The sequence below is a fragment of the Oncorhynchus tshawytscha genome, linkage group LG09 (genome assembly GCF_018296145.1).
Source record: "Oncorhynchus tshawytscha isolate Ot180627B linkage group LG09, Otsh_v2.0, whole genome shotgun sequence".
In the NCBI taxonomy this organism is placed as follows: Eukaryota; Metazoa; Chordata; class Actinopteri; order Salmoniformes; family Salmonidae; genus Oncorhynchus; species Oncorhynchus tshawytscha.
Window position 1 is genome coordinate 21,085,437 of NC_056437.1, and position 13,837 is coordinate 21,099,273.

Sequence of the window (13,837 nt, forward strand, 5' to 3'; positions counted from 1 at the left end):
GAGCTAACATGGTAATGCAGTGATTAGATTATCCTCATGCTTTATAGTTTTGTATTGATTAATATAAGCTCGAAGACATCTGTCTCAGCCTTTCAGGGTAAATGTAATCACGTAGATGGTTTTCAATCTATATTTCATTTTTCCTCCATTCCCTAAAAGCCTTTCACAGATTGCACAGACAGCTTCCGCATGTTGTTTCTCTTTGTTATATTTGGCAGACAAAATGTATCCATATTTGCATCCCTCGGTGTGTCCCCTTGGTCATGCTATTGTTTTTGCTAAGCGGCTCCCTGGATTAAAAATAATCTCCATCTCTCTCCTTGTTGTTTCTCTTTTAGGGGGATTAAACAACATAATCAAGATGATGATTTTTCACTGCTTCATCAAGAATTAATTGAAAACAAAATGTTCTGTTTATATAAAGCATTTAAGCTGTGTGTGTGTGTGTGTGTGTGTGTGTGTGTGTGTGTGTGTGTGTGTGTGTGTGTGTGTGTGTGTGTGTGTGTGTGTGTGTGTGTGTGTGTGTGTGTGTGTGTTAAATCTAGCTAGCTAGAGGAACATTTAACCCCTTTTGTCTGACAGAATTATAGCTCTATTTTCTCAATCTCTTTATACAGAATTTCACTTCATGCTAGAATTTCATTTTTAGTGGGAGACTAGAAAATCTTATGATTTACTGTACATTAGGAAGAATAACTGTAGTTTGCCAATATAGCATGGATATATTTTACATACTATATTGTAAACATGCTGACATACAATACTGCTGCAGAATATTTTTGAGTGAAAGGGGAGAATTAACATCCTGCAAAATGACTGTTTGAGAATGGTAATCTAATCTAAATTGAAACATAGCTAAACACGTTCAGATGAGTGACTGTCCTTTGAGTTTTGCCGTTGAAATTCACTTAATGCTCTCTCTTCCTGGTTGTGGTTAATTGCTTCATCAAAGAGATTCTGCTTTGGAAAGTCATTATTTTCTAATGAAACATCAAATAGAGGAGATCTTTTTAAAAAAGGAAACTGAAATTAGAGGAATATAACCACATTGTGGATTGATTCTACAAAGTGATTTTAAAATTTAAGAGTACATTTTCTATTTCTAATGAGGCTGGTCATACACTAATTCTACCATTATCATCATGCTGATGTGGGGGTCTTTTTCTGTGTCTATCTATAGAACCATTTCAGACTTTGAGAATATATTACAATGAGGGTGTATTATTCTCTGTGTATGATTGACGAATGAAACTTGCAGTACTATCAGTAAGAACTGCAAAAAATGGTTTAACACAAATTAAGTAAGCCTAAAAGAATGAGTAGATTATCGTTTAGCTGAAGAAAATGTTCTGTATTACTGTAAAACATTCATATGCATAAGGAGTCCTGATAGACTAAATGCGGAGGGGCCCTTTCCAAATTATTCTTCTGTCACAAGCTCAAGGGGATGAAAGTAATTTCCCTTTGATCGATTAGCTAATTTATGAATTAATTAGTGTGTTTTGCATTGTTTAAGTCTGGCAGCAACAACCGTTACTGGGAGAACATTTCTCCATGTATTTGATATCATATAAGACAAGGGGTTGGCATGGTAACCTCATTTACCATTCAAAGCCCTTATTCATATTGAAGAATGGCACTCATGGGTATTGTCAAGACATGATTCAATATTCTTCATAAAAGCTGCTGTACGTTCGAATGGTTAGTATATGACACTATACATAGTGAGTGTCCAATTTTGTCTTAAAGAGTACAGATGTCTAATTTACTTTAGGGCACAAATAAAGTTCAGATTTTAAGTTTGTATTTTTTATTCATAGGCTAATACATTTATTGGCTCACACTGTTTGAAATATTCACTGAGGTGAACAGTAGGGCTCTGTGTGCTACAGAGTGAACTGTGATGTTGAATACATGGATAAAATTACAGGGCTGTTTTAAGGCTAATTGAACAACTGCAAATGAAACGATGCTGTGGTCACAGGGTGTTTCTGCATGTCTGAGTAAATAGGAAATGAGGTCACAGATGCAGGATATTTGTTTATTTAATTTATTTAACTAGGCAAGTCATTTAAAAACAAATTCTTATTTACAACGACAGCCTAACAACACTGGGCCAATTGTGCGCTGCCCTATGGGACTCCCAATCACGGCCGGTTGTGATACAGCCTGGAATCGAACCATTGTCTGTAGTGATGCCTCTAGCATTGAGATGCAGTGCCTTATACCGCTGTAGGGGGTAGAAAGCTTAAGGACAGAGATGGGTGATGCTGTTTTACCCTGGAAGCCAGTGGAAGTGGCCATCCCCTCAGAACAGAGCACACTATCAGCTGCACCCGCAGGAGTATTAGCCTGGACACACACACACACACACACATTCCCATACAGTACCAGTCAAAGGTTTGGACACACCTACTCATTCCAGGGTTTTTCTTCATTTGTTGGACTATTTTTTACATTGTAGAATAGTGAAGACATCAAAACTATGAAATATCATGTAGTAACCAAAGAAAGTGTTAAACAAATCAAAATATATTTTAGATTCTTCAAAGTAGCCACCCTTTGCCTTGATGACAGTTTTGCATAGTCTTGTTATTCGCTCAACCTTCCACCTCCATGCCCCAAAGAAATCCTCAATATGGTTGAGGAAAGGAGTGTATGGGGGCAGGTATAAGGTCACAAATCAGGGATGGGCCCGAAACCATGCCTGAACCACCTCTGCATGGTGGAACCTGACATTGTCCCACACAATGACATAGGTAACCACTTCACCTTGACATGCCTGCTCAATACAATGAGATGTGCAGAGTTGTAGGATCCAAGTAATGTCATACGTCCTACCACACCATCTTCAGAAATAGCTGCGCACATGGAGATGTTTCCCCCACGGTGTTCGTCTGCCTCCCTCTCTGATGTCCACCTCTTTGATGGGGCCCATGCCCACCTCTGACCTCTTTGATGGGGCCCATGCCCACCTCTCTGACGGGCCCCTTGTCCACAAACTCTTTGATTTCTTCCTCTCTTATCCTGCTGGGGAGATTGAAAGAAATTGTAAGTGTTCACACACACCCTTTTATATGGTGACCACTATGTGAAATCAATTAGCAATAACGAGTAGTCATTATGTATGGTTATCATGTATCATACATGTCATTTAGATGTTTATACTTTACAAGCACACATTTTATTTCTGTAGTTCTCGAAATCCATTTATAGTAGACAAAGCAGTTTAAAATCTATACGTTTACCAAACGGTTATGTGATTAACCATTAAGTTCGATTAAGTGATGGTCAAATGTATTTAAACAAATGAGAAGAGAATCAGCATGCCATTGTGAAAGGCAATTACTTTATATGAAAGGTATTTCTAGATGAAACACTGACTAGGTTTGGTGAAAAAGTTACTTTGTGATGTTATGTGTTATACTTAGTCAATTGAAAATGTGATTAAAGTTTTGAAAAAGCAGCCTATTTGATGATCTGTTTTGAGCTTTGTACTAAGAGTTGTGAAATTTGACCACATACTTGTGAAAATAGTACCAAAGCGATAAAAAAATAAAAATAAACGATAAAGAAAGCCAAGGGCATCCAGGCAAAGCCTGCAAATACATTTCTGGAAAAACAGTACTGTTTGCAATATATACTCTATAGCCCTATATAGCGTGAAGAATCTCAAATGTTCCCACTACAGTTACTGTAGAGGCAATTTGGTTAGTGCCAGTGGCATTTCAAAGGGAATCGCCATGACAGTTCTAGTCAATTATAATAGTTATCACACAACCTTGCAGCCTTCCACCCCTCTACCCACATACACAACATAGGCTACCAGACGAAGAATACAGAGCTCAAACTTTTGGCGAGTATGATAAAAGAAATGTATAAAAGATTGAGGCACTTCGGGCTGAACACAATGACCTTGTGAACAATCCAATCCAATCTGTGTATGATTGGCCTATTATATGGTGCATTTTCAGCTGATGCTCACTTCAGTCAAGTTCAAACTCATGCACACACACAAACACACACACACACACACACACACACACACACACACACACACACACACACACACACACACACACACACAAAGGGGGGGGGGTCATGTCCCTGGCACCATCAGAAAGTAATCATTTTCTAACAACAAGCCATAACAAGCAGCTATCAAGAGTTACCATGGAGACTGTGTTTTGAATTAAAGTGGTCTCTGCTGTAACGGCATATTGCTGATGAAATTATAATTTGTGATGGAAAGGTTGTCAGATTGCACCTGACTTCAACTCCCATTCAGGTGTGTAAACTTGAAGCTGACTGTTTAGATGAAGCTCTTACTGTGCATTAAGGAATCCCATTCAACAACTATTACAATACTATGTGCCTACATTAAATTACATATTTTTTTTATCTCAGGTGTATGTTTTTTTACGGTACTTTTACCCCCTTTTTCTCCCCAATTTCGTGATATCCAATTTGTAGTTAATCTCAGATTTATTTTAAAGCCATTTTGAAGTGTACTGAGCAGGGCCAGCAGCATTTATTTAGAGGATGTTTCATTTTTTGTGGTAGCCTAACACATTGGTGACACACTCAACACGGTTTATTTCAGGAATCATGTATGTAGGCTGATTTGTGTTTGATCAAGTACTTATCGAACAACCATGAGTGAATGACATTTTTTCTCCTTTGTTGTAGACCGACAGGAGCCATGCACTACCCCTTTAAGTTTTTCCGCGAAATAATAACGTGCTCACCTAGACGCTTGGGGCGTCACCGTGGTTACCGCCTTCTGTTTCAAACGATTGGCCGAGCCGTGGGAATATTCAAATATGCTCTTAATTGATTGGTCGGATGCCCGTTTTGTTCAGTCGTGAGAATTCATCTCATGCATTTCGACATATTTCAGTTCGGTCGGCTGTGGGGAGAAGAATACATGAGAGGAACATTGGAATGAATTCACCTACAAACGATTTCATTTTCAATATCAAGACATTTGCCATTTCGAATAATACTTCTTAAAAGTGGTTCTCATGGATATTTTCAAACCGATAATTCTCAGTCTCATCGGACTTCAGCGACGTCTCTTTGGCAAAGGAAATACGCCTTCTGAGCAGGGGAGCAAGCATCGAGCCGTGGCGAGCCAAATATAAACAAGCCTTATGATAACACTGAACGCTGTATGTAAGAAATTGTTTTAATGTACTATTCTGGTCGTCAATACATTGCTTTGCCTCATTTGCCATCATTAATAAGCTATCTCGCCATGCTATACAATCCGTTTAGTAGGCCAAATGCATTGTTTGCGGTCATCTGCAGGTGCATTCATTTTAGTAGCCTAGGCTATGGTAGAGATTTGTAGATTTACGTAAATGCCGCCAAGTGGCTCTGAATTATGGGGATGGAGGGCAATCGGTCTCCTTTTATGAAACGTGGTGCATTCATATAGCCAGTTGAATCAAATAAGGATGGATTAATGTAATACTTTCATCAATGCTTTGTGCGCAATGAGACCAGTAGACCACACTAATATAGGTTTGGACCTAGTTCGAGAAACTGTGTGACAGATGTGAGCTATAATACTAGAATATACAATCTATTGGATTGGGACACAGGACGTTACTGCCCTGTTTCAACAGGACCGAAACATTTTTAAAGCATATTCAGGTATTTAAAAAAATAAAATATGTTGAGTATTAGGCTAACTGTTTTCAATTCCCTCTTTGTGCGCACTTGGAACTAGTCAAAACACTGCGTGGAAGCACCAAAAGGGTATGTTATGGCATGAAGTTCCATTCAGAAGTACCCCTCTGTCTGTCTGAGGCGAGCAGAACGGTTTTGTGGCGGATGTACAGCCTGCAATAAAGGAGGACTTATGTGTCAGAATCCCAGTGGTTACAGGAAATGCTTTGAAGTATGTTATTGGCCCTTCAAAGCTGACTCCAAAGGCTTAGTTTCCACGTCTATTGTCAAAGCCGGAGGAGGGATCATTGCACCTAGAGGCAGAGTTTGGAGGTTGCACCTAGAGGCAGAGTTTGGAGGTTGCACCTAGAGGCAGAGTTTGGAGGTTGCACCTAGAGGCAGAGTTTGGAGGTTGCACCTAGAGGCAGAGTTTGGAGGTTGCACCTAGAGGCAGAGTTTGGAGGTTGCACCTAGAGGCAGAGTTTGGAGGTTGCACCTAGAGGCAGAGTTTGGAGGTTGCACCTAGAGGCAGAGTTTGGAGGTTGCACCTAGAGGCAGAGTTTGGAGGTTGCACCTAGAGGCAGAGTTTGGAGGTTGCACCTAGAGGCAGAGTTTGGAGGTTGCACCTAGAGGCAGAGTTTGGAGGTTGCACCTAGAGGCAGAGTTTGGAGGTTGCACCTAGAGGCAGAGTTTGGAGGTTGCACCTAGAGGCAGAGTTTGGAGGTTGCACCTAGAGGCAGAGTTTGGAGGTTGCACCTAGAGGCAGAGTTTGGAGGTTGCACCTAGAGGCAGAGTTTGGAGGTTGCACCTAGAGGCAGAGTTTGGAGTTGCACCTAGAGGCAGAGTTTGGAGGTTGCACCTAGAGGCAGAGTTTGGAGGTTGCACCTAGAGGCAGAGTTTGGAGGTTGCACCTAGAGGCAGAGTTTGGAGGTTGCACCTAGAGGCAGAGTTTGGAGGTTGCACCTAGAGGCAGAGTTTGGAGGTTGCACCTAGAGGCAGAGTTTGGAGGTTGCACCTAGAGGCAGAGTTTGCCCATGTATATTATGCACCTTGCTATCTATCCTAGGATCCTTGGGACGTCCCTAACCCCCAACAATTTTTAAATGTCAACTTCAGTGCAGGAGTAGGAACGTCCCAAGGATACCGGATAGCATGGACTGAAATTCTATCCTGCATGCTTTCCTGGCTGTGTCAGATCATTTATTGGCTAGAGAGACGGGAAGTCGCAGCTTCTTCTCATCTGTGGTTTAAGCATGGCCTATAAAAGAGATACATCATGGCAATAACAACTTACTATCTAACTTTTATATCCATGACAAAACTTAATGAATATTTTATTGAAGTCGCTGTGTTCTCAGTGTAGTCTTCTGCTTACACTTTTTGTGGTTTTGTGCTGGGTTTCTGTATAAGCAATTTGTGACATCTGCTGATGTAAACAGGCTTTGTAAATACACTTTTGATTGATAGTCTTTTGAAGCCCATCAGGCCATATACATGATGATAGTCCTGAGACTCATTCCATTCAACTCCATGCCTCAGTAAGTGAAAGGCCTCTGTCTGGATGAATATTATAACATGAAGCATCTGACACAACATCAGGGAGGACCTGCTCTCACTCCTGCCCACTCACATAATTTGGCATCATAATGGGATTGCCTCGGAATATATTAAAATCCTGAAATAAACATTATGGCCTTTGAGAGAATGTAATTAAACTAAATGAAAAATGCTCTAACTAACCCTCCCCCACATGCCCACTACGAAAATTGCTTTATTCATACATCTTCAGTTGACATTCAATCCGTTTGACTGGGCTCTACATTAATAATTCGGTCAAATCTGCATTTTGAATAGCAGTGGCTAATTACAGTACATGACCAAAAGTATGTGAACACCTGCTCGTTGAACATCTCATTCCAAAATCATGTGCATTAATATGGAGTTGGTCCTCCCTTTGCTGCTATAACAGCCTCCACTCTTCTGGGAAGGCTTTCCACTAGATGTTGGAACATTGCTGCTGGGACTTGCTTCCATTCAGCCACAAGCATTAGTGATTAAGCCTGGTTCGCAGTTGGTGTTCCAATTCATCCCAAAGGTGTAAGATGTAGTTGAGGTCAGAACTCTGAGCAGGCCGATCTTGACAAACATTATTTTTTTAAAGTAACCTTTATTTAACTAGGCAAGTCGGCTAAGAACAAATTCTTATTTACAATGATGGCCAAACCCGGACGACGCTGGGCCAATTGTGCGCTGCCCTATGGGACTCCCAAACACACCCAGATGTGATACAGCCTGGATTTGAACCAGGGACTGTAGTGAGATGCGCTAAGATGCAGTGCCTTAGACCACTGTGCCACTCAGGAGCTGTATGGACTTCGCTTTGTGCACAGAGGCATTGTCATGCTGAAACAGGAAAAGGCCTTCCCCAAACTGAGTTCCCAACCCTGGGCCTCGAGTACACCCAACAGTACACATTTTTATTGTAACCATGGTCAACCACACCTGCGTCAACTTGGGCTCTTGAGTGGCGCAGTGGTCTAAGGCACTGCATCCCAGTGCTAGAGGCGTCACTGCAGACCCGGGTTCGATCCCAGACTGTATCACAACCGGCCTTGATCGGGAGTCCCATAGGGCGGCGCACAATTGGCCCAGTGTCGTCCAGGTTAGGGAGGGTTTGGCCGGGGTTGTTTGGCCGTCATTGTAAAATAAGAATTTGTTCTTAACCTACTTGCCTGGTTAAATAAAAGAATCATCAATCCCTCAATGAGTTGATTGAGGTGTTTGTCAAGTGCTGAAACTGTGTACTGTTGGGGGTAGTTGAGGTCCAGGGTTGGGAAACACTGGTGTATAATGTCATTGTATGCTGTAGTGTTAAGATTTACCTTCACTGGAGCTAAGGGGCATAGCCGAACCATGAAAAACTGCCCCAAACCATTATTCCTCCACCAAACTTTACAGTTGGGACTATGCATTCTTCTGTGAGCGTGTGTGGCCTACCACTTTGCGGCTGAGCCTTTGTTGCTCCTAGAAGTTTCCACTTCCAAATATCAGCACTTATAGTTGACTGGGACAGCTCTAGTAGGGCAGGAATTTGATGAACTGACTTGTTGGAGAGGTGGCACCCTTTGACAGTTCCACGTTGGAAGTCACAGCTCTTCAGTAAAACCATTCTACTCCAATGTTTGTCTATGGAGTTTGCATGGCTGTGTGCTCAGTGTTATACACCTGTCAGCAACGGGTGTGGCTGAAATAGCCAAATCCCAAAATTTGAAGTGTTGTCCACATACTTTTGTGTATATATTGTGTTTCTTAATTTCAGCTGTCACTCAGTGTGTAATGCTCTATGTTTAATATATGACGGAGCTTAAAGCCAATCTAAATACACCTACATTGTTTTGGCTTTGCCTGTAATGTCTGTGTTGGTTTTGACAGACAACATTCATTTTGGGGAACATTTGGGTTGGAGGATGGAAAATATGCTTAGATATGTTTATTATACTGGAATGATATAACCCAGGCCTAGTGGGAATGCCAGACATTGACTGAGTAGCCTTGTAGCCAAACTGATATATCGACATACTCTGCTCTAATTGACATTCTAGATATTGGCTTGGCTTGGCTTGTGCTTTGTCTTCACCCGAGAAACGGTTCACTAAGCTTTTTATGGCTTGGCCAGTCTGTAGTTAGTGTATCAGAGGCTAACAGATCGAGTCGAATTACAAACAGTCATCTCCCTGGGGTTTTACACAGATCTTCTCACACCCCATCAGCACATTATCTCCAGACTCTTGATCCATAATGAGAGGGGATTTGTCATCTTCTGGCCTGTTCCCCTCTGCTCTCCATGCAGGTCTCCATCAGGGAACCCCTCATAATCAGAACACAACTACATTGAGAGAAAGGTAGCATACAAGGAGTTTTACTATGACTTTGGCAGTGCATGGCTGGATGAACCAGGTCCCATGCCCTGGGAAGGAACATTTTAAAGGCCCGCCTCTTGGCGTCTAATAATATACACTGCTCAAAAAAATAAAGGGAACACTTAAACAACACAATGTAACTCCAAGTCAATCACACTTCTGTGAAATCAAACTGTCCACTTAGGAAGCAACACTGATTGACAATACATTTCACATGCTGTTGTGCAAATGGAATAGACAAAAGGTGGAAATTATAGGCAATTAGCAAGACACCCCCAATAAAGGAGTGGTTCTGCAGGTGGTGACTACAGACCACTTCTCAGTTCCTATGCTTCCTGGCTGATGTTTTGGTCACTTTTGAATGCTGGCGGTGCTTTCACTCTAGTGGTAGCATGAGACGGAGTCTACAACCCACACAAGTGGCTCAGGTCGTGCAGCTCATCCAGGATGGCACATCAATGCGAGCTGTGGCAAGAAGGTTTGCTGTGTCTGTCAGCGTAGTGTCCAGAGCATGGAGGCGCTACCAGGAGACAGGCCAGTACATCAGGAGATGTGGAGGAGGTCGTAGGAGGGCAACAACCCAGCAGCAGGACTGCTACCTCCGCCTTTGTGCAAGGAGGAGCAGGAGGAGCACTGCCAGAGCCCTGCAAAATGACCTCCAGCAGGCCACAAATGTGCATGTGTCTGCTCAAACGGTCTGTTTCTGACTCCATGAGGGTGGTATGAGGGCCCGACGTCCACAGGTGGGGGTTGTGCTTACAGCACAGGTGGGGGTTGTGCTTACAGTTTGGCATTTGCCAGAGAACACCAAGATTGTCAAATTCGCCACTGGCACCCTGTGCTCTTCACAGATGAAAGCAGGTTCACACTGAGCACATGTGACAGACGTGACAGAGTCTGGAGACGCCATGGAGAACGTTCTGCTGCCTGCAACATCCTCCAGCATGACCGGTTTGGCGGTGGGTCAGTCATGGTGTGGGGTGGCATTTCTTTGGGGGGCCGCACAGCCCTCCATGTGCTCGCCAGAGGTAGCCTGTCTGCCATTAGGTACCGAGATGAGATCCTCAGACCACTTGTGAGACCATATGCTGTTGCGGTTGGCCCTGGGTTCCTCCTAATGCAAGACAATGCTAGACCTCATGTGGCTGGAGTGTGTCAGCAGTTCCTGCAAGAGGAAGGCATTGATGCTATGGACTGGCCCGCCCGTTCCCCAGACCTGAATCCAATTGAGCACATCTGGGACATCATGTCTCGCTCCATCCACCATCCACCACCTCATCAGGAGAATGCCCAGGCGTTGTAGGGAGGTCATACAGGCACGTGGAGGCCACACACTACTGAGCCTCATTTTGACTTGTTTTAAGGACATTACATCAAAGTTGGATCAGCCTGTAGTGTGGTTTTCAACTTTAATTTTGAGTGTGACTCCAAATCCAGACCTCCATGGGTTGATACATTTGATTTCCATTGATAATTTTTGTGTGATTTTGTTGTCAGCACATTCAACTATGTAAAGAAGAAAGTATTTAATAAGAATATTTCATTCATTCAGATCTAGGATGTGTTATTTTAGTGTTCCCTTTATTTTTTTGAGCAGTGTATATATATTTTTTAATCCATGAGGCAGAAAGAGAACTGCAGTTTTTAAGCTTAAATTAGTGTTTTTATGTTAAAAACAAAGAATTGATGCAGTACTGTGGATATCAATATCCCGTGTGAGCCTCCCAGAACTAATTAATCAATTAAATTATACTCAACTTATTCCATGGTCCCTTGGCCTAAATGTGATTAATATTTTGTTGTTAGTAAGGTTTAGAACATTTTTATAAAAAATATATACTGAACAACAATATAAATGTAACAATTTCAAAGATTTGACAGAGTTACAGTTCATATAAGGAAATCATTCAATTTAAATAAATTCATTAGGATGTAATCTATGGATTTCATATGACTGGGAATACAGATATGCATCTGTTGGTCACAGATACCTTAAAAAGATCAGAAAACCAGTCAGTATCTGGTGTGACCACCATTTCCCTCATGCAGCACGACACATCTCCTCCACATAGAGTTGATCAGGCAATTGATTGTGGCCTGTGGAATGTTGTCCCACTCCTCTTCTTTGCCTGTGCAAAGTTACTGGATATTGCCGGGAACTGGAACACGCTGTCTGTCCAGAGCATCCCAAACATGCTCAATGGGTATGCAAGCCATGGAAAAAAAGGGACATTTTCAGCTTCCAGGAATTTTGTACAGATCCTTGTGACATGGGTCTGTGCATTATCATGCTGAAACATGAGATGATGGCGTTGGATGAATGGGACGACAATGGGCCACCAGTAGCTCGTCATCGATATAATGCGATTGTATTCATTGTCCGTAGCTTATGACTGCAAATACCATAACCCCACCGCCACCTTGGGGCACTCTGTTCAAAATGTTAACGTCAGCAAACCACTCACCCGCAAGACACCATACACGTGGCCTGCGGTTGTGAGGCCAGTTGGACATAATGGAATATTTTCTAAAACGACATTGGAGGTGGCTTATGGTAGCGAAATTTAACATGAAATTCTTTGGCAACAGCTCAAGGTGGACATGACTGCAGTCAGCATGCCAATTGCACGCTCCCTCAACTTGAGACCTCTGTGGCATTGTGTTGTGACACAACTGCACATTTTAGTGGCCTTTTTATAGGGGGTTTCCTGATGTTTGGTTTCTGTTGAGCTCTACTAGGTTTCAAGCCAATGAAGTGTTTGTAGATTTAGCCTGGAGTTATATGACTTATCTAGCTACTATTATTTCACCTGGAGATTTGGAAATTATTTTGGATTGTGAAGGTGATATTCACACCCAAAATGTTTCCATCGCTGTTGAAGTTTGGAACAGCCAAGACTCTTCCTAGAGCTGGCCACCCGGACAAACTGAGCAATTAGGTGAGAAGGGCCTTGGTCAGGGAGGTGACCATGAACCCGATGGTCAGTCTGACAGAGCTACAGAGTTCCTCTGTGGAGATGGGAGAATCTTCCAGAAGGACAACCATCTCTGCAGCACTCCACCAATCAGGCCTTTATGGTAGAGTGGCCAGACGGAAGTAATCTTCAGTAAAAGGCATATGACAGCCCGCCTGGAGTTTGCCAAAAGACACCCAAAGACTCTGACCAGGCGAAACAAGATTCTCTGGTCTGATGAACCAAGATTCAACTCTTTGGTCTGAATGCCAAGCATCATGTCTGGGAGGAAACCTGGCACCATCCCTATGGTGAAGCATGGTGGTGGCAGCATCATGCTGTGGGGGTGTTTTTTCAGCGGCAGAGACTGGGAGACTAGTCAGGATCGAGGGAAAGATGAATGGAGCAAAGTACAGGGAGATCCTTGATGAAAACCTGCTCCAGAGCACTCAGGACCTCCTTCTGGGGTGAAGGTTCACCTTCCAACAGGACAATGATCCTAAGCACACAGCCAAGACAACGCAGGAGTGGCTTCGGGACACGTCTCTGAATGTCCTTGAGTGGCCCAGCCAGAGCCCGGACTTGAACCTGATCAAACATCTCTGGAGTGACCTGAAAATTGTTGTGCAGCAACGCTCCCCATCCAACCTAACAGAGTTTGAGAGGATCTGCTGAGAAGAATGGAAGAAACTCCCCAAACACAGGTGTGCCAAGCTTGTAGCATCATAGCCAAGAAGGCTTGAGGCTGTAATCACTGCCAAAGGTGCTTCAACAAAGTACTGAGTAAAGGATCTGAATACTTTTGTAAATGTGATATTGAAATGTGATTTTGAAAAACCTTTTTGCCTTGTCATTATGGTGTGGGGGGAATTTTAATAAATTTTAGAATAAGGCTGTAACTTAACAAAATGTGGAAAAAGTCAAGGGGTCTAAATTAAAGGTTGACCGATTATGATTTTTCAATGCCGATACCGATTTATTGGAGGACCAAAAAAGCCGATAGCGATTAATCGGACGATTTTTAATTTTTTTTATTTTTATTATTATTATTTTATTTTATTTTTTACTTAAAAAAAAAAAAATTGATTTTTTTTTAAACAACACTTTTTTTTAGAATGAACTATTTTTTTTTTTAAATAACAAAAATACAAAAAATGTATTTGTAATAATGACAATTACAACAATACTGAATTAACACTTATCTTAATATAATACATCAATAAAATCAATTTAGCCTCAAGTAGATGATGAAACATGTTCAATTTGGTTTAAATATTGCAAAAACAAAGT

At 42.1% G+C, this 13,837-nt stretch overlaps 1 protein-coding gene across 2 annotated transcripts in view; it reads left to right on the forward strand.

Moving 5' to 3' along the window:
* Positions 1-4,871: 4,871 nt before the first annotated feature.
* Positions 4,872-13,837, forward strand: part of LOC112257546 (protein FAM222A) — a 39,126-nt gene continuing 30,160 nt past the window's right edge. Inside the window, exon 1 of one of the 2 annotated variants that reach the window (XM_024431194.2) lies at positions 4,872-5,175. The gene's annotated coding sequence lies outside the window, so the exon portion shown is untranslated. The remainder of the gene's footprint in view (positions 5,176-13,837) is intronic. The other variant, XM_024431193.2, reaches the window with a different exon arrangement.